The sequence below is a fragment of the Globicephala melas genome, chromosome 19, assembly GCF_963455315.2.
Source record: "Globicephala melas chromosome 19, mGloMel1.2, whole genome shotgun sequence".
In the NCBI taxonomy this organism is placed as follows: domain Eukaryota; kingdom Metazoa; phylum Chordata; class Mammalia; order Artiodactyla; family Delphinidae; genus Globicephala; species Globicephala melas.
Window position 1 is genome coordinate 1,587,902 of NC_083332.1, and position 25,276 is coordinate 1,613,177.

Below are 25,276 nucleotides of genomic sequence, written 5' to 3' on the forward strand. Positions count from 1 at the left end.
TAGAACTGTTTTTGCTACATCCCATAGTTTTGGATCAGTGTGTTTTCATCATCCTTTGTCTCTAGGTAGTTTTTTTTTTTTTTTTTTTTTTTTTTGTGGTATGCAGGCCTCACTGTTGTGGCCTCTCCCGTTGCACAGCACAGGCTCTGGACGTGCAGGCTCAGGGGCCATGGCTCACAGGCCCAGCTGCTCCGCGTCATGTGGGATCTTCCCATACCGGGGCACAAAACTGTGTCCCCTGCATCGGCAGGTGGACTCTCAACCACTGTGCCACCAGGGAAACCCTCTAGGTAGTTTTTGATTTTCTTTCATGTATTCAGTGATCCATTGTTTTTTAGTAACATGTTCAGCCTCCATGTGTGGGGTTTTTTTTTAATAGTTCGTTGTGTAATTTATTTCTAATCTCATATGGACAAGGTGCTTGATATGATTTCATGTAAATTTGCCAAGGTTTTCTTTGTGGCCCAGGATGTGTTCTATCCTGGAGAATGTTCTAGGTATACTTGAAAAGAATGTGTATTCAGTTGCTTTTGGATGCAATGTGGTTTAAATATCAATTAATGCCATCTTGTCTAATGTGTCATTTAAGGCTTGTTTTTCCATATTGATTCTCTGGATGATCTGTCCATTGGTGTAAGTGGGGTGTTAAAGTCCCCCCATCATTGTGTTGCTGTCAGTTTCTCTTCTTATGGCTGTTAGCGTTTTTTTCATTATAGATTGATCCCTTGATCATTCTGCAGTACTTGTCTCTTGTACCATAAAGTCTATTTTGTGTGATATGAGTATTGCTACTCCAGCTTTCTTTGGATTTCATATAGGCAATTTCTTTTATTTTTTCTTCTTCCCATGGCTTGAGGGATCATAGTTCCCCAACTTTGGATTTGTTTTTGTCTGGTGTTCTGTCTTCCCTTCCTTTTGATTTCATCTCTTGTGGTTTGATGATTATCTTTAGTGTTGTGTTTGGGTTTTTTTTTTTTTCTTTTTTTGAACCTATTGTAATTTTTTGGTTTGCAGTCTGCCTGTATGTTTTTTTTCTTTTTGGCTGAGTTGGGTGTTTGTTGCTGTGTGCGGGCTTTCTCTAGTTGCGGCAATTGGGAGCTACTCTTCATTGCAGTGTGCAGGCTTTTCATTTACATGGCTTCTCATTGCAGAGCATTGGCTCTAGGCACGTGAGCTCAGTAATTGTGGCTTGGGGGCTCTAGAGTGCACACTCGGTAGTTGTGGCACACAGGCTTACTTGCTCCATGGCATGTGCGATCTTACCCGACCAGGACTTGAACCCGTGTCCCCTGCATCTATGTGGTTTTTATATAGCAGTCTATGTATGTACAGGATTGTTTTGAGGTGCTGGTGTCTTAATTTCAAACGCAATTCCCATTTCCTGCATTTGTACTCCTCATGGTTGCTGTTTTGATATCATATTTCGTGTGTGGATGGTTTCCTTCTTTTTTTTTTTTTTTTTTTTTTTGGTTTCCTTCTTTTACTGTCTGTTTGCCTTTACTGATGAGCTTTCCCTTTTGTGATTTTCTTGTTTCTAGTTGTGACCTTTTCTTTTCTGCCTAGAGAAGTTCTTTTAGCACTTTTTGCAAAGTTGGTCTGGTGGTGCTGAATTCTCTTTGCTTTTGCTTGTCTTGTCTGTAAAGCTTTTAATTTCTCCATCTAATCTGAATGAAAGCCTTGCTGAGTAGAGTATTGCTGGTTGTAGGTTTTTTCCCTTTCACCATTTAAATATATATTGTGCCACTTTGGCCTGCAGAGTTTCTGTTGAAAAATCAGCTGATATAGCCTTATGGTTATCATTCCTTTGTGTGTTATTTGTTGCTTTTCCCTTGCTGCTTTTAATATTTTTCCTTTGTGTTTAATTTGTATCAGTTTGATTAATATGTGTTTTGGTGTGTTTCTCCTTGGGTTTATCCTGTATGGGACTCTGCACTTCTTGGACTCGGGTGTTTCCTTTCCCATGTTAGGGATGTTTTCGGCTGTAATCTCCTCAAATATTTTCTCAGGCCCTTTCCCTTTCTCTTCTTCGACCCTTATAATGCAAATGTTGGTTCATTAAATGTTGTTATTTCCACCACTCTGTCATCCAAGCTCACTTAGTCGTTCTTCTACCTTAGTTATCCTGCTATTGAATCCCTCCAGTGTATTTTTCATTTCAGGTATTGTATTGTTCATCAAATCTACCTTTCTTTTAAACATTTCTTGTATCTTCTCCATCTGTTTCCATTCTTTTTCTGAGATTTTGAATCATCTTTACTATCATTACTCTGAATTCTTTTTCAGGTAGAATGTGATTGTACTCTTCAAATAATGCTTATGTATTGTTTTATTTATTTTTGGCTGTGTCAGGTCTTAGTTGCAGCACACAGGATCTTTCGTTGAAGCACATGGGCTCAGTTGCCCCACCACAGTATGTGGGATCCAACCTGCATCCCCTGCATTGGAAGGCAGATTTTTAATCACTGGACCACCAGGGAAGTTCCTGAATAATACTTATTTTAGTGGAAAATCATAAATGATTAAGCTATCTTGTTAAAATACTTGTTTTAAGGGTGATAAAATGAATCATTGTAAGTGTAAAAAGTGATAATGCTTTGTCATTATCACTTTTTGTCATTGTAAGTGACATTGTAAGTGTAAAAAGTGATAATGCAAGATGTTAAGAACTCAATAAGGTATTTCTGTGTTTCTACAATGCAGATGGACTAGAGGTCAAGTCCTATAGCTTGTTGCAGTTCTCTTAAGTTTAAAGAGTCAGCAATGATGCCCAGTTATCCCCAAGTGCTGGAGGCCAAGCACTTTGATTCTGGCAAGAATCCCTTTTCCAGAGAGTCATATTCAGTGTGAATTCAGTAAATTGTGGTTCATGATCTCTACCCCTGGAGAAGAAATCTAGTAGGAAATTACAGATAGTCTCTCTGAACAGGTATGGGGGAAAAAAATGGATATATCAAAGAATATGGTGGATAAGTATAAAAAGTATATATTCTTGAATCCTATTATGTAATGTTAGCATAATTCCAAATCAGAATTTAATCTATGGATTATGTAAGGTGGAGATTTTTATAAAGTAATAATTTTTAATATAACCAAAGTAAAATTTGAAAAGAACCATTTCCTCTCCAACACAATCCCTTATTCTTCTGGCTCAATGGGCTCCAGTCACACTAGCCTTGTGGATGCTGTTCATACACACCAGACATGACTCTGATAGAGAGGCTTTGCACTTTTTTGTCCCACTTCTGGACAGCCTTTTCTCAAGGTATCCACATGACCTTATGGCACAACTCTATAACATTTTCTGCCCTCTTTTACATGCTTTATTTTTCTCTTGAGTATTTGTCTTTGCCTGAAATATTAAATGGTTCGCTCAGCAGAACCATTTATGGCCCCTGCACTGGTGTCAGGTGTCTTCATGGACTTGGTGTCTGTAGATCCTAGGTTTTATGGACAGATTCCCATTTTTGGCAGCCAGCGGACTGAGACATGAAAGGTTGTCTTAGTAATGGGGCTAGTATATACAAATGCTTGAGGATGTGATTGTGATGGGAGTGCTCTAGGACATGTAGGTCTGTTAACAACTGATAAGGACAGAGAGCAAGAGGGGCAGAATTAGAATGGTAGCATGAGGTTTCTGTTCTGAGAATGATGGTAGACATGTAATGTATGAGGAGGTTCAGTGAGTAATATGCATGTGAGGAAAGTGTGTGAAGTAATTGCCCCAAGCCCTAGTACTAGAAGTATAAGAGAGAAGGATGGGGCTAAGTTTGCTTGTATCTGGGAGACATGATAGTGAGTACACTCAGGCTGTTGTCTTGGAGGAAAGGGAAAGGGCCCTGCATACCAGGCTCACAGATTACATGGTATCTCTCTGTCCACCTGCCTGTTGTTGCTCAGGGTCATACATACTGATAAAGGAAGCATGAAGAGTTATTGGGCCCACTGCCCTCTAAGTCACGGAGCTGGGGTGGATGATGAACCCAGAGTATGGGCTGGGTTTAGAAGTACTTATGGGGTCCTGGGGAGAGAGGCTGCTTATGTACAAATCTGTCCCATCATCACAGGGCCCTGTGACTTTTGAGGACGTGGCTGGGTACTTTTCCCAGGAGGAATGGAAGCTTCTTGATGAGGCCCAGAGATTCCTGTGCCGTGATGTGATCCTGGAGCCCTTTGCACTTGTTGCATCATTGGGTAAGGCCCTCCCACCTATCCCAGCATCCTGGGCAGGTCTCTGCCTTTCCCTTTTCCAAAGGCAAGTCTGTTTTTTCACAGACTCCTAGACAGTGGGCACATCTCTATTACTGCTTCCCTCTCATCTGTGTTATTGGTGCCAAGGCTGAATGAGTACGACCTCCTTTCAGAAGTATCCCCAGTACCAGCAGCTCTGAAGTTTTTTCAGTGAAGTTTTTCTGGGTCATAAGACTTGGAATTAGTTCAGTGGGTTCCATCAGTCTCAGCCACTCCCTGCTAAGTTGACTCTGTAGACCCACACACCTCTGTGCGCTAGGTTCTGCCCCCTTCCAGCTGATATTTCCTGGGCCCTGACTGTACCAGGAATTGTTGGGATCCAGCAGGGACACTGGTTCTTTTTGTGACACTGTTTTTCTTTCCTCAGGTTTTTTGGGGGATTGGTTGTTCTCCTGGGCTAGTACTGACTGTTCACCTGTCCTGTCTTTCCCTTAGGACTTGCATTTTCTAGGTTCCATGTTGTTGTCCAACTGGAGCTGGGAGGTGAACCCTGGGACATGACAGAGTGGACATGACTCCAAGCCCCAGCATGAGGGGTTCAAAGTGGGCTTGGCCCCATTGATTTGGCATCAGGGGTTCAAATTATATCAGGATCATGTCCTGTGCCCCACAGTGTTTTGGTGCCAAAGCCAGTGACTGTGTACCTCATTTCTGTGTGCACTCCCCCCAACATTGTGTCATTTCTCTGCTTTCAGTTTGTTGGCATGGAGCAGAGCACAAGGAGATAATTTCTGAGCAGAATGTTTCTGTAGAAGTGCCATGAATAAATACTTCAGAGACCTGTCCATCCAAAGTCCTGTCCCTGGAAGATGTGTAGCCTGGCCTTAAACAGTAAGTTTGCCTCTAGGTGAAGACCTGGGAACAATTCCTGGCCAGAAACTGTGTGTGTCAGGTGTGAAATTTCACCAGCACAGAGGAGGGAAACTCTTTAGAAGAGACAGGGGTAAGGCCTTTATGAGGAGCCACATAGTCCATGCAGCCAAGAACTCCTTCACATGCCAGGAGGCTGGGATGGATTTCCCTGGTAGCTCTAGCCTTCTCCAGCACCAGGTCACTCCACAAAAGGATGCTGACTGCACAGCAGTGTTTCACAATGGTAAAAGTCTCTATAAGTGCTATGAGTGTGGGAAAGCCTACCCCTGGATGTATAGGCTTGCAGAGCATGAGAGAGTCCACACAGGAGAGAGGCCTTAAGAAGACAGTCACACTGGAGGAAAAAAACACATGCATGCACTAAATATGGAGAATTCTTCAGCCAAAACACCCAGCTTACTGAACACCAAACAGGTCACGCCACAGAAAAAGACCATGAGTGCAGCAAATGTAAGAAAGCTTTCAGCCAAAGGTCTATAACCTCATCTATCACCAGAGTTCATACTGGAGAAAGGCCTTGAAATGAGATGAGGAGAGTAGCACATGAGCTGTCTCCTTAGTTAATACATCAAACTGAATAGGCTTTGTGAGGGACTCATCAATGGAAGTTGAATGCCATACAACTGAACAACCCTAGTGTGCAGATTGCCCGTGAGTACGAGGTTTGTAGGAAGCTTTTCAGGAGCTATGCTCTACTTTCTGACTTACTGTCACTGTGAGTTTCTTACCTTTTCCAAGTGGCAGATCCCCATACTGGGACTCAGTCATCTAAGTGTGATCAGGGTAGGTAGCCTTTTGTGCTCTCGTATCCCCTGTAGAAAAGCATGGATTCCCTGAGCACGTGGGTTTTGTCATTCTCTTCCATCAACTGGCTAGGACAGGACACAGGAACAGGTTTTGTGGGTGTTCCAAACTTAGTATACCTCACTGGGGGTAGTATCATGGCAGAGAATAGTTTTCACTCCAGTTCTGGCCCATTTTGCATCGTTGTCCAAGGCCTTCTGGGGTAGAGTGCAGGGCTCTCTGTGGGACTAAAACAGGGAATTATAGGGAGAGACTACCAAAGAAGAAGGAATAAAATATAAAATTGCATTCATGTATGTTCCCACCACTGTGGCTGTTTTGCATAAAGGTTTTTGCAGAAACCTCCTGAGCCTCAGTCAGTGTCAGACTGAGTAACGTAAAGGTTTTAGGATTCCCTCAGCATCTGCAAATAGTTTATCTCAAGGCCATTTGATGCACAGTGAAAACAATGGGGAATGAGTGTGGAAATCGTGTAGTACAGGCATGTGATTTTTAGGACCCAGGCAGAGTTCTTGGATAACTTAAGTGGAAACACTTTTCAGGGATTCCCCTGGTGGCACGGTGGTTAAGAATCCACCTGCTGCAGGGGACAGGGGTTCAAGCCCTGGCCTGGGAAGATCCCACATGCCTCATAGCAACTAGGCCTGTGTGCCACAACTTCCAGGGCCTGTGCTCTGCAACAAGAGAGACCACTGCAATGAGAATCCCCCACACCACAACAAAGAGTAGCCTCTGCTCACCACAGCTAGAGAAAGCCCAGGCACAGCAACAACGGCCCAACACAACGAAAAATAAAATTAAAAAAAACCTTTCATTGCTCACCAGTCTTCATCGCTACTACTACAGAATCCCTCCCATGAGACAAGGAGTCAAGGATGGGGTTGTGGTTTGCCAGAGTTCTACTGAAAAGGAGATTCAGAGTAAGATTCCAGGGGGATCCTTGGCTCCTGCAAGGCACATGGCACACACACACCCCAAATTCAGATTTTTATGTGGAGCCAAAATTTAATTGAGCTGTATATGGGCATGTATTGAATTTGAACATACCTCATAAAATGTGCAGCTTGATTAAATTTTGATACATATAAACCCCCAGAACCAGTGTCATAATTGTCATAATTACAAACATCCACCATCACTGCCACACCCACCTTTGAACACCCCCTCACAACTCCCAGGCAACTACTATTGATTTCCTTTTTTCCCATTCAGTTAGTGTTTTCTAGACTTTTAATATCATTGGGGTCTTTATGTTTCATATTCTAATTTTTTTTTTTTTTTTTTTGCCACATCACACACCATGGGGCATCTACCCCAACCAGGGATTGAACCTGTGGCCCCTGCAGTGGAAGTACAGAGTCTTACACCCCTGGTTTCATATTTCAAAATGAATGAATACGGTTGTATCCTTTTTGCATTGGGAACCTTCCATCCCCTGTGTTCCGCACCAGTAGTGGGTTGGTATGGTTACTGTTTTGAATATTACTTTTTTTGCGGTACACGGGCCTCTCACTGTTGTGGCCTCTCCCGTTGCAGAGCACAGGCTCTGGACGTGCAGGCTCAGCTGCCATGGCTCACGGGCCCAGCCACTCTGCAGCATGTGGGATCTTCCCGGACCGGGGCACGAACCCGTGTCCCCGCATCGGCAGACAGACTCTCAACCATTGCATCACTACAGAAGCCCCTGAATATTAGCTGTTTTAAAAGTGTGGATACATACCTCACTGTGGTCTCATGCATTTCTCTAGTGATTCATGATGTTGAACATTCCTGTGTTCTTTGCCAGGTGTATTGTCTTCTTTGATTAAAATGTCTTTTTATTAGTAACTGTGGAGAGAATAAAAAGAAATGTGTTGCAACTTGTTTTTTCTCAGTGACTTTGCTGGATGGAATAAATGTTTAGTGCCCCACATGTAGTCCTTATTAACATAGTCTCCATTACTGTAAGTCTAAACACCTACTTAAAAAAAAACCCAACACCCCCCCCCAATTATTGTGTTTGCCAATTTCCCTGGTATGAATACTCCAACTGTGGGGAGTTTCACACTGTGAACAGGAGGTTATTTTACTAAACCAGAGGTGCAAGAAGCCAAACAGTGGGACGTCAAAGCTTGCCAGAGAGGAATTTCACTCACAAGGCAGCACAAGCCAGGAGACAAAAAAGTCTCACAGCCACCTTCCTGGAGGTGAGGTGCTGTAGGGGACAAAGAGGCAGGGTAGTCTTAGGTGGGGGGAAGGGCAATCAGAGAAAAAGTGAGGCAGTAGTGTGTACAGCTGTATCTGCATTACAGGCTTCTGTTCTTCACACATAGCTGGATAAGAGCTGACTCCAATTTCCTAAAAAAACAACTGAGGCTCCCTTCCCTACAGTGTCCCCACCCTGTCAGAGATGTTTTCTACAGTGTGGGACTTCCCTGGTGGTCCAGTGGTAAAGAATCCACCTTCCAATATAAGGGATGAGGGTGATACAATCCCTGGTCAGGGAACTACGATCCCACATGCAGTGGGGCAACTAAGCCTTACATGCCACAAACTGAGCCCACTCCACAACTAGAGAAGAGAAAACCTACATGGCCCAACTAGGGAGGAAGTTGGAGCACATGCAAGTAGGAGAAAAAAAACCCCACCCAAGTGAGCTTAACCAATTAAGGCAGTTCACAAGCGAGGGGTTTTGACATGATATTCCCTTTTTTTTAATAATTCTAGCTCAAGAAGTTGTTAGTCATCAGCTTCTGTTAACCCCTATGGGGCACAGTTTCAAGGTCATCCAATGTGGACTGGGGAACACATGCAGTAGCGCTCCTTTCTACTATTTCCCTTATACAGATGCCCATAAATAAGGTTGAGGACATAGATAAGTACCGACATGTGCTAAAACAAGGGTCCAAGTTTTGAGTATTTTTACTTGACCTGTATAAAGGATTACATCACAGGCCTGTGTTGTCCAATGTGTATTCATTTGAAAGAAACGTTTGGCAGAGTGGCCCGACTCTTGGGAGATAACTTCTAAGCCCTTGAAACATTTGGACTAATAAGAGTGTGTTTACCCGGGACCTTGTGCCATGCTAGCTAATTTATACTAATAATCTGACATGCCAGTGGGTAGGGGAGCCTTAGGGTCTCTGTAGCTGTTTGACATTCAGAGAAGCTAGAGAGTAAGTTCAGCCACACAGGTGTCCCTTGTGCGTGACATACTAAAAAAAGCCTGTATAATACCAGGTCTTGTGTGAGGTCCCCCCTTAGCAGTACACTTCATATTGTCACCCACGGATGCTGTGAGGCCTAAGTGACAGGGCACAGGAAGCTGGCAATGTGGTCCCTCTGTGACTTTATCCTATTGTGCCATCTTTCCTGCTTTTCATCTGTATCCTTTCACTGTAACAGATCATTAGCCCTTAATTCATAATAGCTTCTCTAACTTCTGGAAGTGTGGATAGCAATTTATTTAACCTGAAGGTGGTCTTCCACATTCCAGAACGTAATTGTGCTTTTTAAAAAGTTTTGTTACGTATAATCAACTTAAAAATAAAATGCATTTTAAGTGCAGGGTTTGAAAAACATTGGCACAGGGTTACACTTCTGAAACCAAAGGTTTTCTCCTAGCCATTTGTAACTAATCCCCCCTTTAGCCTACACAATTGATACTAGAAAATACTCTTCCTTCTTGCAATAGCCGTTGTTTTAGGATTTGCTACGTTTCTCACTTTCACCTGTATTGGATCTTATACTGTTTGACACGGTGACCAATGTTGGGGAGATAATAAAACAAGACCTTTTCCACAAAGTAGAGAAAAAACATACTTCCTTCTATGAGCTCGAAACTAAACTGAGGCACATCACAGACAGCCCACTAAAGACATTATAAAGACAGAAACCGCACCCATTCATGATACACCAAGCAGACAGAGCCCATTCAACGCAAAAAAACTCCTTGGCTGTGATTGAAATGTTTACTTTACCTCTTGACGAGTAGGGGAAGCCCTTCAGAGCTGGAGACCAGGGCTGCATCACTAATTCCCTTGTGAAGAAAATGACAGAACCTGCTGACGGCCCCCCCTTCTACCCCCGACCCCGGGGGCAGAGGCGGCCCGGCTTACCCTACCTGGTTCGCCCGCAGGCAGTGCGGGGCCGGCCGGCCTCTGAATCAGGACCCGGGAAAACCCCACGGGGGAACCTCTGCAGACCAGGCCACGCGAGCCCGCGGCCGAACGGCTCACGCCCTCCTCGGTCCTCCCCACCCGGCCCGGTTCCCACCTCCGGAGCCGGGAGACCCCCTTCCTGCTCCCTTCGGCAACCGGAGGGGACCCAGCCTCTTCCCTATAAGTCTGCAGGTACAACCTCCGGAGAGAGCACTAAGCGCGCCCGCCCGGCAAGACCGGAATGATCCCGCCAGCCCCGCCGACCTCCCGGAACTCTGCCTCGGGCATCGCGGCCGAATCCCATCCCCTGCAGACGTCGCCCGAGCTCCGGACGGGAAGGGACAAAATAAACGTGACCGCCAGATGGCGCCCGACAACCGGCGGGAACATTAGCGGGACGGATCCGGATCGCTGGCCGGCGAGGGCGCACTGCCGGCCGCCCGGATGCCCGACCTCGTTACGTCCCGGCCCACCTCCGAGCTGGTCTCATGGCCACGGGTTACAAACTCCCAGCTATAGCATGTGTGTTTTTGCTTCCTGCCCACTAGTGGAAGTCACTACCTAGTTCTTCCCGCCACTGTGGTCATAAAGGCACAGCCCCAACTCCTCTCTGCTTCCTGACACCTCCACGTGACAGGCTTCATGTGGTCTTACGTGTCCTGCTGTGCCTGTCGTTTCCTTGGGGAACTTTCAACGGCAGTAGCCTCTCCTGTCCTCACTCAGTCACCTCCATAAATTAAAATCCCGGGAGCACATTTTTACACAGTTGTAAAACTGACAAGAGGATTATTTAGCTTTTCGAAAGTTTTATGTACGTCTCAAAGGGACAGAGAAAGAATTCAGAATTAGAAGTTTGCTAACGGAAATGCTCTAAGAAAAGAGATTGGAGGAGATTCATGGCACAAAGCTCCAAATACCCAACATTCCGAAAAGGTTACAGTGAATCCCAGTGAACAAGATAACACACTGTGAGCAAACAACCCAGTGCCTGCTTGCTTGCAGATTTTGGCAACCTACAGTAACATTTTCCAAGCCGGTCCTTTCTTGAATATGCATGCCCCCCAGGCTTAATACTTCAGTCCAGTGCTTTGAGAGCTATCTCCCTGTCTCCTTACTTGTCACAAGTAATAAATGCTTCTGCTTTAACTGAAAGTACTTGGTGTGTTCACTGGCTATGCACCCCAAGGCAAGGACCCACTGAGTCCGGTAACAATAATGATACACCACAGCACAACTTGGAGGCCCGTGCACAGGCATCCTGGGGACACTGTGATGAGGTCTGCATGCTGACACCCCTCAACAAGCCTACGCACACACATGCATTACACCACGTCCACAACAGAAAAGACATGTGATAGTCATGAGACACACAACCAGTGTATGTGGCACACATTAGAGGCTTGTGGGAATAGAGAGAGGTGCTGAACTACCACACCAGGTATGAGGACACAAATGCACAAATGCTCCAGGGAGACTTGTGAGACAAGCATGGGATAGGGAGGCCCAAAAGCCTAGTGTGTGGATATACACACAGGATCACACAATCATGCACGTGGACCGAGTGTGACAGGTGGTTTCAACCTGGCTGGGACATAACCCCTGCTCTTCCCCATCCTAGCACCATACCTGTAGGTTTGATGATGTGCTGATGGCAGCCAGAACAGGAGCTGGGTGCTCATCTTGCCACAACCTGCAGTCTCACACGTTTGAAGACCGAATGTAAACACTAAAGGTCACGTGATGGAAGCAAATCAGCCCAAGCCCTGGTAGCAGAAAACTATATCCGAAATGCCTGCTAACAAGGCCCAGGAATCACAGTCTGAAGGGGACAGAGTTGGGGGAGGTTATGGTCTCTACTGGAGGGTCCGTATGCGTTGAGGAAGTTTCAGGGACAGCGGATCAAGGATGGTTTGGCAAAGGGAGGAATTATTTCCCTGGATTGTTAGCCATTGTTTGGGAAGTTTGTATTTTACCCAGAAGGGTGAGGATGATCATGTAGCTGTGTTGTCATCCCAGGTGAGTCCTAAGTCTTTCCTCTTCCTGGTGTTTCTTGAAGTCTTTACTCCTGAGTAGACGGGCGTTTCTAATTTTCTATGTGCTGAACTGCAACTACAACAAAGACAATAAAACACATAGCTAAGTTAAATTCAGAGAAACAAACATAGAAAAGAAAGCTCATTGCTTAATTTTATAAAAGTTTCTTGGCCGTCTGGCAGATCTCTCATTTCAACAGCATTTGGACTGAACAGACCCAGGGGCGCCCCTTCCTCCTGACTCTGACCACTCTCCAACCTTTTTTCCAGTCACAACCTTGGAACCACCCACTCAGCTCTCCTCGCCCTCCGGGACCAGCCAACACCACTTTCTGAGCTTAGCTCCTTGTTGCCGACAAAGCATGAGCTCCCAGATTCGTCACAATTACTCCGCCAGGTGGAGGCCGCAGTCACCCGCCTGATAACGTGCATCTGCCTCTCTCCCATACCTACCTGTCTCTGCGCTTCTCGAGGGCGTGAGACATTGTTTCGCGAACTGGCCGAGGAGGAGTCGGAGGGCCCGAGCTCACTGGAAAAGGCAAAAGCAGCGCTGTGGCCGCGCCCTCTTCCAGGACGTGCCGAAGCCGTCCCAGGAGCGTGGGGAAAGCCCAGGACGCCGTGGAAGCCGCCCGGCTGACGGAGAAGAACCTGCGCCAGGCCCTGTGGGTCCGCAGGCCCTGGGCTCTGCCCGCGCAGACTCCACCTCTGGACTTCCTGGAGCCACTTCCTGGATGAGCAGGTGAAATTCATCAAGAAGATTGGCGACCACCTGACCAACCTCCGCAGGCTGCTCGGCCCCCAGGCTGGGCTGGGCGAATGTTTCTTCCAAAGGCTCAGCCTCAGGCACCACTAGGAGCCCCTGGAGCCCAGCGGCCTGTGAGGAGCCCCTCTGGGGTCAGGGCTTCTCCCTGAAGCCTGTCCCTGCAGCCACTGGGCAGCTTGTTAACCACCCTGGAGCCCTCTCCAAGCCTTGGGCCAAATGGAAAAAATAGCGCTTTTTGCAGGGGAAAAAAAGTTTCTGTGAAACATTGTAAAGTGACTGGAACTTTAACAGGAAAACCAGGATGCATACAGGTAGCCACGTATGGGTTTCACAGTTACTACTGTGGTCTTATTCTCAGGATGCTCTTATCAGTCAGGTTGTGTTGAAATTCCTCCCTTGGGACTGTCTTTGGGACTAATTTCAAAGCTGCATGAAATAATCAATATGACCTTTGGTTTAAAAAAATGTACTGTTCAGTTGAGCCCTCCTTGGAGCCTTTTATATAATCAAATACATACTTTTGTGTTGCCAAGGTGGACACGAACCCTTTATGTTGTGTTTTATCCAATATTGTTACTGCACACACGGCTCTCAGTGAGAAAAAACATCATTTTTTCCGCTAAATTTATAATGTTTTGAGAATAGCTTGTGTGGTTCCTGTATTCTGTAGGAAAGTTAAGTTGCGTTTTGAAGACACTACCCTCTTATATCTCCTCTCAAGATAATTGTCTGGGTTGTAGCTGTAGCTGTACATGAATCTGAGCCTTGGGATCCATGAGAGTCAGAGAATCCACTCTCAGGAAACAATTCTTGGTTCAAAGCAGAGGGTTATTCTTTCCATAACTGGGAGCTCCTTGGGACAAGGTGGTCCATAAAGGGACCTGGGCCCCAAACTGCAAGACATATGAGATGCATCCCAGTGGGTGAAGGACCCACTAGGGTTCATTCTCTCACCATCCAGTTTTCTCTGCCTTGTCTTCATATCTGTGGTCACTCAGAGGGTCTGGCTGTGGCCTTGCTGCTCCACCCACCAAGCACTGTGTTCTGAGTAGTGGGATGATATGGATGACAGAGATATGGGTCCTGCCCTTGAGCAGGGAAGGAGCTCGTCATTAAGTATGGTACACATATGTGAAAGCAGGTGCATGCAGTGAAAAAATTCTACTGCTATGGCAGAAATGTATCCTGAGTTCATGAGTGAGAGAAGGGTTGAATCTTGGAGTCATGGGACAGGTGAGCAGGGTAGTGTTCCCTGGTGTCTGAGAGCTTTGATTCTGGGGATAGAGCGGAATTCAAACCCTTCTAAGCTCTGCTGATAGTCCTGGGTCGGGTGACTCTGAGGGTGGAAAAATCAACCCAACCATTACAAGTCAATCAAATATACTCACGAAGAAGTGAAATCTCCACAAGCTGCCTGCAGAAGCCAGCTGGAGTCCTCTTGTCCAGAACTGGGTAATATCCCACCCAAAACAATCAGTGGGAAGTGAATGAGATACCCCAAAAGTCAAGAGACGGGTGAGTCCTCCAGATGAAGGAAGAAAGTGTAGCTTCCTGCCTCCCAAGCACTGTAAGGATGATTCATACACAGTGCGGCACCCTGCCGTGTGGCAGAGGAGGGAAGGCTAACATAACAGATACTGGTAACAACTTATTTCTGGCAAGGACTCCAGGCAGGTCCGGAAGTGCAAGGTGTTATCATGAAAGCTTCCAATATACTTGGTACTTAAGAGAATCTTCCTGGGATGTCTGGAGGCATGAAGTTCAATTTATGGCTGAGTTCTCTTTCACAAAGACTAATCTCCAAATGTCGCTCTGTAATTACGTAGAACAAGGAAACAGCATGTTGCCTGCACTCCGAAGATGTTTCTCCGATTTAAATTTACCAGTGCTGTTTGAGTTTAGGCTAATAGCTGAATAACTTTCAACATTCACTGCATTCCTAACACTCTTCTGGGTTTGTAGTTGTTTTGTAAGATTTAAAAGTTCTTGATGACACTTGGGTAGATAAGAAGAATTCTGTTACCTAGGGCTTAGGATGAGACAAGGGCATCAGGCAGGGCACACAACAGGCTGTACAGGGACACAGTAAGTAACCTGGGGCTGTAGGGAGCACCCTATATATAGCAGGTGGTCTGGGGCTACCTAGGTTTCCCAGGCTCCCCATGGATGACCTAGCTGGAATAATTTCATGGGGTCAGGGGCATACAGGCTGTCTCCAGTTGCCTGGTTTCCTGGCCCTGGGACATAAGGGATGGTGTCCAGAGTGTGAGTGCCTGATATAGACAGTGATTGGTTGTGGTCTTAATCAGCTGCTGCTCTAAAAGAGGAAATGACTAACATCAAGCCAGGGACTCAAAACTGAAATATAACTAATAAGGAGCTACTGTCTAACACAGGGAACTCTACTCAAAACTCTGTAATTGTCTATATGGGAAAAGAATCTAAAAAAGAGTGGATATATGTATACGAATAACTGATTCACTTTGCTGTACACCTGAAACTAACACAACATTGTAAATTAACTACATTGTAATAAAAATTTTTAAAAAGCAAAAACAAAACACTGGTACTGCCATAAACACAAAACTTTAGGCCAATGAAACAGAACAGAGTGCCCCAAACTGTAAGACAGTATATTTGATCAAATAATCAACAAGAGTGCCAACGCAATTCAATGGGAGGAGGACAGTCTCTCCAACAAATTACAGTGGATATCTGCATTCAAATGAATGAAGTTGGACCCTTACCTTACACCACACCCAAAAATGAACTCAAAATAAACAAAGACCTGACAGTACGATGTAAGCTCAAAAACTCTTAGATGAAGACATAGGGGAAACGCTTCATGACATTGGATTTATAACTTCTTGGCATTGACATGAAAAGCATAGGAAACAAAAGCAAAAATAAGGGTACAAACTTCTGTGCAAAGGACACAATCAACAGAGTGAAATGGCAAGCTACTGAATGGAAGAAAAGCATTTGCAAATCATATATTTGATAAGTGGTCAGTATCCAGATTATATAAAGAACTGCTAAAACTCACCAATAAGAAAAATTTTAAAGGGGTAAACATAGAGATTTTTACAAAGAATATACACAAATGGCCAAGAAGACATGATCATTAATCATTAGGGAAATGCTAAACAAAACTACAGTAAGGGAACTTCCCTGGTGGTCCAGTGGTAAAGAATCCACCTTGCAATGCAGGGGATGTGAGTTCGATCCCTAGTTGGGGAACTAAGATCCCAAATGCCACAGGGCAACTAAGCCCACGCATCACAACTACTGAGCTCGCGCTCCTCAACTAGAGAGCCCGCATGCTGCAAACTACAGAGCCCACACGCTCTGGAGCCTGCATGCCACAACTATACAGCCCATATGCTCTGGAGCCCACGCGCCACAACTAAAGAACAGAAAACCTGCACACCACACCTAGAGAGAAGCCCACGGGCCACAACTAGAGAAGAGAAAATCTGCATGCCACACTAGAGAAGCCCATGTGCCACAACAAAGAGCCCGCATGCTGCAACTAGGACCCGACGCAGCCATAAAAAATATATATATAAAATAAAATAAACAAAACTACAGTGAGATATTACCTCACATCCATTAGGATAGCTACTATTAAACATGAAACGGAAAATAGAATTATGTCAATGAGGATGTGGAGATACTGGAACTCTGTGGACGTTTGATGGGAGCATAAAATGGTATAGCCAATAAAGGAAAGAGTTCAAAATGTTAAAAATAGATTGGGGACTTCCCTGGTGGTGCAGTGGTTAAGAATCTGCCTGCCAATGCAGGGGACACGGGTTTGAGCCCTGGTCTGGGAAGATCCCACATGCCACGAAGCAACTAAGCCCGTATGCCACAACTACTGAGCCTGCGAGCCACAACTACTGAAGCCCACGTGCCTAGAGCTGGTGCTTCACAACGAGAAGCCACTGCAATGAGAAGCCCGCACTCCACAACTAGAGAAAGGCCGTGTGCAGCAATGAAGACCCAATGCAGCCAAAAATAAATTTTTTAAAAAAAATGACCATATGATCCAGGAATTCCACTTCTGGCTATACACTGAAAATAACTGAAAACAGGATCTCAAGGAGATATTTGTGCAGTCGTTCTCACAGCTGCACTCTTTACAACAGCTAAAATATGGAAACAAGGGAAGTCTTCATCACCAGATGAATGGATAAAGATGTGTATATGCATACAATGGAGTATAACTCAGGCTTAAAAAGGAAAGGACTTCTGAAACAGAACATGTGATACGTGAAATGTGAGATTCTGGTAAATGAAGTCTTCACAAAACTACAAAAACTGTATGATTCTTCTTACATGAGGCAGCTGGGGCACTCAAATTCAAGGAGACAGAGAATAGTGGTTTCCAGGGGCTGGAGAAGGAGAGGAGTACGAGTTGTTATTTAATGAGTACAGGGTTTCATTTTTGCAAAACAAGAGGAGCTCTGGAGATTAGGTTGCACAACAGTGTGAATGTACCTCACGGTACTGAACGGCACACTAAAATACTTAAAAGATGGCAAGTTTTATGTGTGTGTATTTTAACACAATAAGAAGGAAAAGAAAACCCAAAAGTACATAATATGTACTTCACAGTGCCAATCAGAGCAGACTTTCGGCTGAAGTCCTTTCCCCATTTGCTTCCTTCATAAGTTCTTTCTCTGGTGTGAACTTTTTGGAGCCAAATGAATGGAAGTTTTGACTACAGACTTTCCAGCACTCACTGCACTCAGAAGGCATTTCTCTGGTGTAAATTCAACAGTGTTTAACAAGACCAGAGCTGTATGTAAAGATGTTCCCTTATTTGCTGTTCTTATAATGCCTCACATCAACGTGAACTCGCTAGTGTGTACTGACTCTGGAGTTTTACTACAAAAATTTCCCACATTAGCTGCACTAATAAGGCCTTTCTCCGGTGGGATTTGTCCAATGTCTAATGAGTGTGGAGCTGCAACAAAAGGATTTCGTACATCGATGCACTCATAAGGCCTTTCTCCAGTATGATTTCTCTGATGTCTAATAAGGGTGTAGCGGTACCTAAAGAATTTTCCACATTTGGGGCTTCCCTCGTGGCGCAGTGATTAAGAATCCTCCTGCCAATGCAGGGGACACGGGTTCGAGCCCTGGTCCAGGAAGATCCCACATGCCGTGAAGCAACTAAGCCTGTGTGCCACAACTACTGAGCCTGAGCTCTAGAGCCCACGAACCACAACTACTGAGCCCATGCGCTGCAACTATTGAAGCCCACGTGCCCTAGAGCCCGTGCTCAACAACAAGAGAAGACACCATAATGAGAAGCCCGTGCACCACAACAAAGAGTAGCCCCCGCTCCCCACAACTAGAGAAAGCCCGCGTGCATCAACAAAGACCCAAAGCAGCCAAAAATAAATAAATTAAAAAAATTTTTTTCCACATTTGCCGTACTCATAACGTCTTTGTCCAGTGTGAACTTTCTAATGAATAATGAGTGAAGAGCTGTCCATAAGGAATTTCCCACATTCACTGCACTTGTAAGGCCTTTCTCCAGTGTGGATTTTCTGGTGCTCAACAACTGTGTCTTTGTGGCTGAAACAGTCTTTTCACCACTGTGGATTTTCTGGTACTCAACAAGCCTATATTTGCAGGTGAAGGCTCTCCTGCATTCAGTGCACTCAAAAGGCCTTTCTCCAGTGTGAACTCTCTGGTGTCTAATGAGTGTGGAACAGTTCCTAAAGAATTTTCCACACTCACTACCACCGTAAGTTCTTTCTTCAGTGTGGATTTTCTGGTGACCAACGAGTTGGGACGGTCTAAAGAAGGCTGCACTCAAAAGGCCTTGGCCTTGTGTGAATTCTCTGGTAGTCATTGAGGCCAGATATTTCTGTAACGAATACTCCACATTCTGAGTGCTCATAAAGCCCAGGCTCAGTGTGGACTTTCTGATGCTGCTCGTGGTGGGACTTTCTAAGAAAGGCCTTCCCACATTCCCTATGCTCATAAAACTATTCTCCAGTGTGGATCTTCTCTTGGTCAACAAGTGTATGGTTATGGCTGAAGGCTTTCCCACACTGAGTGCACTTGTAAGCACTTTGCCCATTTTGAAAGTCCTCTCCATCTGCAATGTCCCCATGTGGCTTTCCCACACCATGAAGAGGCTGGTGCTGGAGAGGGCCTGTGCTGGCTGGGAAGTCCTTCCCTCCTTCCCTGCATGTGAAGGTCCTCTGTGTCATGTGGACAGTACAGTTTTTCACAAATGAAGGCCTCCCCTTGTCCTTTCAGGAAAGTTTCTCTCTAATGTGACGTTTTTGGTGCTGGCAAAGCTTTACCTCACAAGTGTATAGTCCTTGCCCAGGGTGCATTCCACCCTGCTCAGCCAGGGACAGAATGTCTTTCAAGAGTGAGCTGCATGTCCCACAGGGCTGGGCATTCCCGATGGAGGGACCTGGCTTTGGCGTCCTGGCCAGTGACACTTCTATAGAAACACCTTGCTCTGAAGCTGGCTCCTCATCCTGGGCTCCATGCCAACAACCTGCAACCAGAGAAATGCTGGTGAAGCATATTGACACTGGTGGGGGGAGCAGCCCCACAACAAATATGTGTCACCCACACCTACGAATAAATCCATAGGACTGATGATAAGCAACAGGGGCCAGAGCCAGTGAGAAGGCCTGCTGTGCAGAGCTGTGCCTGGGAAGCTCAGATGATGGGAGAGCCCTGACAGTAGGCAAGGACACAAGGAAGGGGTACAGTGCAGGGAGGAGAAGGGTCCCCAGCTCACTCCTCTGAAAATGGCTTTCCACAAGGCCATGGCTGCCGGTGAGAAGTGAGTACTGGGTAGAAGGCTGTGTCCAGAGCCAGAGATGTCTGATTGTGACCCAGTAGTTGGTATCCAAGGACTGTTTAAAGATATGTGCAAATAGAATGGCCATTCATTAAAAACTCTACAAATAACAAATGCTGGAGAGAGTGTGGAGAAAAGGGAACCCTCCTACACTGTTGGTGGGAATGTTAGTTGGTGCTGTCACTGGAAAATACTATGGAGCTTCCTCAGAAAACTAAAAAGAGAAGTACCATATGATCCTGCAATCCCACTCCTGGGCATATATCCAGATAAAACTCTAATTCAAAAAGATAAATGCACCCGTATGTTCACAGCAGCACTATTCACAATAGCCAGGACATAGAAGCAACCTAAATGTCCATCGCCAAATATATAAAGAAGATGTGCTACATATATACAATAGAATACTGCTCAACCGTAAAAAAGAATGAAATAATACCATTTGCAGCAACATGGATGCAGCCATAGATTATCATACTAAGTGAAGTAAGTCAGAAAGAGAAAGACAAATACCATATGATTTCACTTATATGTGGAATCTAAAATATGACACAAATGAACATATCTATGAAACAGACTCATGGACATAGAAAACAGACTGGTGGTTGCCAAGGGGAGGGTGTTGGAGGAGGGATGGAGTGAGAGGTTGGGGTTAACAGATGTAAGCTACTATACATAGGATGGATAAACAACAAGGTACTACTGTATAGTACAGGGGACTATATTCAATATCCTGTGATAAACCATAATGGAAAAGAATATTAAAAAATAAAAGGATGTATATCTATGTATAACTGAATCACTTTGCTGTACAGTAGAGATTAACACAACATTGTAAATCAATTATACTTCAATTAAAAAAATACAGGAACTTGTAACTTAGATAAAAAAGATATGTGCAAATGTCACAATAGATTAAGTGTGGGTCAAATGTTGACAGCACGGCAAAGGAATAGGAGGTGGAGACTACAAAAGTCAGGGGAGCCGAGGACTGGAAGATTAGAAATGACAATAGGAAAGAAAATGTAGAAATGAAGTGTGACCACTGTCCCTGGCATCACCCAGTGGTGGTGGCCTGGCTTCCAGTGTGATTTGAAGCCAGCTTTGACAACACCCCCTCTCCCAGCTCCTAAGCTCCAGAGCCACTTCTTTTTGGCACTGATGGAGTAATGTCCATCCTTTCAAGACACTCAGGCCCCTCTCGCTGCCTCATGGTGAGCACTTCTATGGGACCTGGCACAGATCAACCCAGGTGAAACACAGGAAAAGGGAGTGGACAGCATGCCCCCAGAGCGAGCCAACACATGACGGCCCCCATTCAAAAATCGCAAGAACTACAGAGGAGGGTCTCGCAGAGTCAGTGGTCTCTACAAGTAGTAAGCATGTATTTCTGCCACAGGCAGGCCCCCCAAAACATCAGCAAGAAGGGGGAAGGCCTCCATGCATCTGAACAGAGTAACTTGACCAGGGACAGACAAGGTTACAGAGCAACATGGGATGGGGCTGCTTGGGGAGAGGCAGTACGGTGCACACAGCCTGGGAATGGCTCCCACACATATATGCTAGGAAACCAAGGAAGGAAGGATTACTCATGGTTTGGTTGGAAAAAACAGCCCAGCCCAGGACACTGGGGTGGGGGAAGGGTTATGAGGGCCTTACCTAGTCATGAGAGAACTGCAAAGTTCTCCAGCATCACATGGTGGTACAGGTGTCTCTGAGCCTCATCAAGGAGCCCCCACTCCTCCTGAGAGAAATGTATGACCACGTCTGTAAAAACCACAAGTCCCTGCCAAAATGGGGATGGTTCAATCAATGCGCAGCTCATTTCTCCAGGATCTTTACTCTTTCCCCCGACAAGCCCATTCCCTCCTCAACCTCCACCCCCACTTCCCAAATGTGGAAGAGATACAAGGTCCAGTGACACCAGTGCCTCTCTCTCCTTATTTCTACTGATCACTGTGTCCAGAACACATCTTTCCAGAGAAAGCTAGAAACTTGGGGTCACCTCTGACTTGCCCTTCCATCTCATCTCCCAGTCCCACGCTCTCCACATCACTCAATGTGGGCAGGTCTGTTCAGAAAACAAACAGAAGGCAACCACTTCGCTACCTCCACGGCAGTGACTCTTGTCCAGCGACAACCAACGTCCACCACAGTCACTTCCCCCATGTCACTCTACCTCTACCTTCACTCTCACACAGCCAGTTACAACCTGGGTCAAATACCTGGCTCCTCTACTTCAAACCTTCCCTAGCTCCTACTTCCCTCGGATTAGAGGCCCAAAACCTCAGGCTGTAATTGAGACCTGATAACTGTGTGCCCCTACCCTCCACTCACTCCCCGCAACCATAATCCTATCACATGTAACAGACTTGCAGTTCCCTGAATATTTCAGCTCAGTCTCACCTCCAGTCGTCTGGACATTCTGGATCCTGTGCCCACGACATCCTTCCACATCTTTCTCCATCAGTTGTTGGAAATGGGAAGAGCTCCATATAATCTGGGACTGAGTTCAAGACCTTAGGCCTTGGTGAAATCACAGGGACTTCAGACCCAAGGAAGGGAGGATGGGTGAACAATCTCAGGCCACCAGCATTCTTTATATGAGAGTGGCAGAACCATCAGGGTGATAACTGGGGTGGATGAAGGTCTGGCACATCCTCCATTCACCTGTACAGGTCCATAAGCATTTCTGCAAATGCCATGGGAACCTGTGGGAAGAGGGAGGTCATGAGAAATGGGCAACCACGTTAGGATTCTACAGGCTGGGCTAGACTATCACCTCTGGCCTGCCCTGGAGCAAAATGGTCTCAGCCTGATTGTCTATGCTGTTTCTCTGACCTCAGTGTCACTATTATCAGCTGTGTGACTCTTCTTTAATGACTGAACCTCCCTGAGCCTCAATTCCTTTACTGTAAAATAGGGATAACAATGGTTTCTACCTCATAAGGCTGACAGTAGTATTAAACATAAGAGGACACACTACCTATCAGCTGTAACTATACATAAGATTCACAATTTTTCATGTTTTCAGTTCAAATGAAGGGACTGGGTTTTCAAAATGTGGGTTTGCATTGTTTCTGCTTTTTTAAAAAAAAGTAGTTTTATTGGAGTATATTTGCTTTACAGTGTTTTGTTAGTTTCTGCTGTACAGCAAAGTGAATCAGTTATACGTATACATATATCCTCTCTTTTTTAGATTTCCTTCCCGTTTAGGTCACACAGAGCATTGAGTAGAGCTCCCTGTGCTATACAGTAGGTTCTCATCAGTTATCTACTTTATACATAGAGTATATATATGTCAATCCCAATCTCCCAACTCATCCCACCCCTCCTGTTTCTGCTTTTTAAGGTTTTCAGAAAATGAGATATATAACATTCCACTAAATTTGCTAACACCTAAAGTATTACCAATACTACAGGTAAATTAAATTTCAAGCAATTTTTTATAAAGTGTTCCTATGTTTAATCTATTGAATGTCATCATTTCTAACTGCCCCTCTACGTGTACATATTTAGAAGGATACTGGTTAACAGATGTTTTGATCAGTAAGTATGTTTCAAACATTTTAAATTTAATGAGCTGTAGGGAGAGTCTGAACAGGAAGGTCAGGTACTTTTCCTTTTTGAAAACAAGACTGTTTCCTGTTTGCAAAGGATCCGCTCAAGTGCACTGCAGGAGTCCCTTGACTATAGAGCTCTCATTCCTCTTGCCCTGAGTGGTGGAAGAGGTGTGTCAGAAGTGTGCTTGTCTGGAACCAATCTGCTCCACAAACCTGGCTATTTCTTTGTTCCACAGGGATTCTCCTCTAGGAGAAGAGCTGACCTGCAGGGCTCATTCTACATGACCTTACAGCTTCATCTCCATCCAGGCCGGCAATTCATCACATCCAGGTATCCTTTTCTACAGACACAGGCCAGAGTAACTCCTATGCCAGATATGCTCCTTTATGGAGAGAACATCAGGGACGATGAACCCCCTAATGCCCCAAACTCAAAGTCTCAGCTCTCCTGACACTCACTACAGGGCCCATCAGAAATAACAACCTTAAAAATCTCCCTCCTCGGGCTTCCCTGGTGGCGCAGTGGTTGAGAAACCGCCTGCTAATGCAGGGGACACGGGTTCGAGCCCTGGTCTGGGAGGATCCCACATGCCGTGGAGCAACTAGGCCCGTGAGCCACAACTACTGAGCCTGTGCGTCTGAAGCCTGTGATCTGCAACAAGAGAGGCCGCGATAGTGAGAGGCCCGAGCACCGCGATGAAGAGTGGCCCCCGCTTGCCACAACTAGAGAAAGCCCTCGCACAGAAACGAAGACCCAACACAGAAAAAATAAATTAATTAATTAATAAACTCCTACCCCCAACATCTTCTTAAAAAAAAAAAATCTCTCTCCTCAATCTGATCTCCAGGCCATGCCCTGGTTCAGTCCACACCCTCCACTCGTTTGACGGCTTCAGTCCAGCCCTCTTCCCCCGCATCCAGACCTTCATGTCCACATACCTATGTGCCATCTCCACCTTGAGGTATCTTAGGGTCACACATCCACAATTTAACTCATTATCTTCTGAAACCTGATCCTTGTGGTTGCTTCCTGCCAAAAACGCAAAAACAAAACAAAAACAAAAAAAAACCTTGAGATGGTCCTTCACTCCCTACTTCTGCTCACAGCTATACATGGCACATCAGAAAGTCCTGTAGGCTCTATTAATGAAATCTATGCAGAATCTCATCCCATCTCCCATGTCGCCATAATTCTCCTGGGGTCTATCGCGGTGGTCTCCTCAGCAGTCTCCCTGCCTCCATTCGCATCCCATTCTCCCAATTTTTAACTTCTAATTCTGGACACGGTTCTCCCATCCCCAATCCCTTCACAACGTTCCACGGATTGCACCTGCTCAGGTTGCCGTTTCAGGTGAGACAACTCCTCCCCCTCTGTCCACGACAAAAGCGACCCCAGGTTTCCCCAATGCTGCCGACTCCGTAGCACCTGCAAGCCGTGCACAGGGGGCCCCCCGAGGGAACTCTCTCCCTCACCCCAGTCCACGGGCTGAAAGGGGACCCCCTCCCAAGGCCGCCCTCTGTTCTGGACTCTGGGGCTGACTGTCAGGGAACCGAGCGGGCGCCCCACCGTCCGTATTTAGGACTCGGAGGCGGCAGTCGGGCCGGGTGGGGGCCCGGGAGACGCAGCACCCACCTGAGCGGGCCTCATCGGCGCAGCCTCGGTCACCGGGGTCACCGGTCGGTGGGAAGAACGGAGCTGGAAGAGGCGGCGGGCGGGGCGGGAACGAGGGCACTGCCGTCAACTACGGGCTCGGGGGGGCCTCACAGCCGCCTCTGGGCACCGGGGCCAACGCCTCTCCTCGCCTGTTCCATTCTCTTCGGTCCTGACTCAGGACTCACTGCCCTGAAAAAGGTGAAAAAACACGGAAACCGGACCCCACATGAAGCCTATGGAAGTCCCGCCCCCGAATGCGTGCAGAGGAAAACGTTCGTCTGCTGAGCCTTCATTAGCTCGGTGACCGGCGGCGGCGGTGGTAACTGGGCCAATGAAAGCTTAGAGGAGGGACTGA

The 25,276-nt window shown here is 45.9% G+C and overlaps 1 protein-coding gene and 1 pseudogene across 1 annotated transcript in view; one reads left to right on the forward strand and one right to left on the reverse strand.

Moving 5' to 3' along the window:
* Positions 1-7,784, forward strand: part of LOC115847980 (zinc finger protein 773-like) — a 30,961-nt gene extending 23,177 nt beyond the window's left edge. Inside the window, exons 8-10 of the mRNA XM_030848256.3 lie at positions 2,350-4,191; positions 4,944-5,079; positions 7,462-7,784. The gene's annotated coding sequence lies outside the window, so the exon portion shown is untranslated. The remainder of the gene's footprint in view (positions 1-2,349; positions 4,192-4,943; positions 5,080-7,461) is intronic.
* LOC115847981 (zinc finger protein 17-like) lies at positions 960-25,163 on the reverse strand (annotated as a pseudogene).
* Positions 25,164-25,276: the final 113 nt, after the last annotated feature.